This window comes from Mastomys coucha, unplaced genomic scaffold (genome assembly GCF_008632895.1).
Source record: "Mastomys coucha isolate ucsf_1 unplaced genomic scaffold, UCSF_Mcou_1 pScaffold22, whole genome shotgun sequence".
NCBI lineage: Eukaryota > Metazoa > Chordata > Mammalia > Rodentia > Muridae > Mastomys > Mastomys coucha.
In genome coordinates this window covers 168,583,767-168,587,543 of record NW_022196905.1, presented here as the reverse complement: position 1 = coordinate 168,587,543, position 3,777 = coordinate 168,583,767, and positions in this window count along the sequence as shown.

The following is a 3,777-nucleotide window of genomic DNA, read 5'->3' as shown; positions in this document are numbered from 1 at the left end:
CCCCGTCACCTACCCTGAACCAACACTGCTCTCCAGTCTCGACTCTTTCTACTGCCCAGGACTTTCTCTCTCCACCACCCAGCTCAGACTTCTAAGACAACCATCACTTTCCACACCCTGGTTCCTAGGACTTTTGTTGAAGTTCGGGTTTGGCCTGGGATGCTTTGGTGCTCCGTGTTAGGGGTTGATCATTGCTCATGGTCTAAGGTTTCTCTTTGGTTCCTGACACGATGAGCTGATCTAAAGTTGACTCTCACAGTCCTGTTCCCACCCCTCAGACTTGGATTGAAGCCACAGCAGGAGGGCACAAGGCTGAGACAAGGAGGCCATAGACCTTACCCACCGAGCAGTGACCTTGCCCAGCAGGAGGTGCATGTCATTAGGCCAAGGAGAAGTCAAAGGTTAAGGCAGACACTGCCAAAGCTATCCTCCTGTTAACACTGTGTGTGTGTGTGTGTGTGTGTGTGTGTGTGTGCGCGCGCGGGGGGGGGGGGGGGGGGTGAGCAGTAAATGAATAAGGGGGAAATAAGAGAAGGCCCAGAGATCTATAATAGGGTGTGGGCAGACTGTACCACCAGTCTAGTATAGGTTTCAGGCCTAGCCAATGCCTTTTATCAGCTGTTTGACTTGACACTGCACGTCGTAACACATAACATAAGGGGTGTGTAGCTTATTGGGCTTTGGGCCTTGCTTGTGAGTTGTACAGAAATGTAAACTGTGGCCTGAGAAGAAGGAAGAAGGGCCAGTCCTAGGTAAGATCTGACATTTGACAGCTGGGGAGGAGAGTCAAAGTGCCTGTGGACACTACCTCAAAAAAGCAACAGTAACAAAAACCAACAACAAACACCTGTGAGTGATAGAGGTGCTGCAGCACCGACTGAAGAGAAGGCTGGGGTCAGAGAACCCAGGATGGTGCATCTCAGTTTCCCCAGAAATGATGACCTTTTTTTATCACTCAGTAGAACCCTTGTTGCTAAGCAGCCGTCTAGCTTCAGGATTGGGGCAGAACTCCTGCTCATGACCCTTCTGTGCCAACAGAGTGACCCCACCTTGGTCCTACTGGGGTGCTCAGTGCCTTTTCTGCCACTGTGGCCTGTGAACCAGATCTCCCATCTCCTGTCCAGGGAAGTAGCCTCTCTCCCAGGCCTGATGGCGGCAGCCGCCAGCTTCTTAGCTTTCCCTCACTGGAGTGCCTGGTCAGTCCCTGTTACAGGCTGTGTTTCCTTGAGCTCCCAAAGATAAATAAATAGTGGTTGCAAATGGAGGAAATGAGAAATGGAATGGACATTCCCAGCAGGAGCCTTAGGCAGGCCTGGTGGGGGCTGCATTCCTCAGGAAAGGGGCCCAGTGATGGGCAGAGACCAGGCACACAGATCGCCAGGGCCAGAGATAGGGAAGAGCTGTGGGGCCTCTCATGGAGTCTCAACTTCCCTGTGATTTCTTTTTGCTAAAAGACAAAAGGCTCAGGAGAAAGTCTCTTGTCCCACGAACCTTCTGAGGCTCACAAGTTCCTGATGACATTGGCAGGCTATTGAGGGGAGGTGCACCATCGCGGACATGAGATTCCTGGAGGGGACATTTACACAGCACTCCTGTTCTGACGGGCATCATTTCGACTTCTGCGAAATGTACTGAGTGTGCGATACACCTCCATTTTGTATATAGGGAGGAAGAAACCTGAATTTTTAAGTGCAGGAATGGTCCTTCCCCTTTGAGACCCTTTCTAAGTGTCCCACTGAGCTGCTCAACACATTCTCCCAAAGCCATATTCTCCAGCTTGTACTTGTGTGGGGGTACAATTCTTTTTGTGTTAAAAGACTACAACCTGGTACTCACAATTCCCGCTAGTTGGGGGACTTACTGTGACTGTGTCTTTTAACACAACCAAGGTCTCATGTATCCAGGTTGGCCTGTGCCTTAATCAGGGTTTCTATTGCTGCAAGGAGACACCATAACCTAAACGCAAGTTGGGGAGGAAAGGGTTTATTCAGCTTACACTTCCAGTTCATTGTCCATCACTGGAGGAAGTCAGGGCAGGAACTCAAGCAGGGCTGGAACCTGGAGGCAGGAGCTGATGCAGAGGCCATGGGGGGTGCTGCTTGCTGGCTTATTTCCCATGACTTGCTCAGCCAGCCTTATAGAGCCCAGGACCACCAGCCCAGGGATGGCACCACCCACACACCATGGGCTGAGCCCTCCCTCATCGATCACTAATTGAGAAAATGCCTTACAGCTGGATCTCATGGAGGCATTCTCTCAACCGAGGCTCCTGCATCTCTGATGACTCTGACTTGTGTCAAGTTGGCATACAAAACCAGCCAGAATATCCTGGAACTCACTCTAGCTAAGGATGATTTTGAACTCCTAGCCTTCCTAGTCATACCTCCCGGGTGCTAGGACTACAGGAGTATGCTTCCTTACCCAACTATGCAATGCTGGGGATAGATGGTAGGGACCCAGGGCTCCATGTTTGTGAAGCAAGCAAGCACCATACCAACTGAGACACAACCCCACTCTACCCCCCACTCCCCAGGCTTCTTTGTGAAATAGAAGGGCAACTCACACTTCATTCCTATTCTCAGGCAACCTAGTTAAGGAGCCTGACCAAGTAAATATATGTTATTGGCAAGAGTTGGCCTTGACTGGCCTTGGTTACATATCAAATTTGGGACCAGCAGAGGATATCGGAATTTCTATCTCAAGAAATGTAAAGAAACATTGTGTGTGTGCATTCAATGTATGTGATATATGTGTGTGTGCATTCAATGTGTGTGTGTGTATATGTGTGTGCATGCACACACGAGTGCACATGCTCATGCTAAATGCCCATACCATGGTGTATCTCCTCTCAACATCATGCTAATGTCATTTGTATTCAACTCAGGCTTAGATGGTTTGTGGGACACGAGACTTTCTCCACAGACTTTGTCTGCATCACACTCACTCACTCACTCACTCACTCACTCACTCACACACACTAGGGTTGAACCCAGGGCCTCACACATCTTACAGTGCTCTACCACTGCATCATACCATTCTTCCTAACTGTACTTAATAGACCTTTCAGCAAAAGTTAGGGTTATGTACAAGATAATGGAGCAGAGACGTTGGCCCACCTGTTTCTAGTAAATCAAAGTGCACGAATGTCTGAGAGTTCACATCCTACACTGGCTTACGTCCCCTCTTTCTTCCTCCCTCCTTCCCCTCTTTTGTGACGGGTCCTGTTCTGTGGCCTTAGCTAGACTCATACTCTTCTGTAGCCAAGGCTGGCCTCGAACCTCAAATCTCCTGGTTACAGGCACGTGTCACCACGCTCTCACTTCTTGCCATAGTTGCAAAAGACGTTGGTGGGATTTAACTAACTTCCACGCCTGGCTTGGCTCACTAGTGACTCTACTGCTGCAGATAATACAATTCTGTTTTTTCTTTAAGACCAGTTAATACTCCACTATGCACATATTCCAGCTCTCTCTGTGGATGGGCACCTTGCTTCTGGTTTTCTGCAGCACAGCAGGGTAACTGTTGCTCATCATAGTCAGTGATACAGTTTGCTCTTTTCTTTGTAGTACACGGCTTCCATCAGGCTTGCATGTGGTGGGCAAGAACTCTTCCACTCAGCCGCGTGCTCAGCCTATACGACATGTTTCAGAATAGCTGTAAAAGTACCAGTACACAAGAATTATTAATGTGTAAGGAGTCCAGAAGTGCTTTTACTTTTTACTTTTTTTTTTTTTTTTTTTTTTTTTTTTTTTTTTTTTTGAGACAGGATCTTATGTA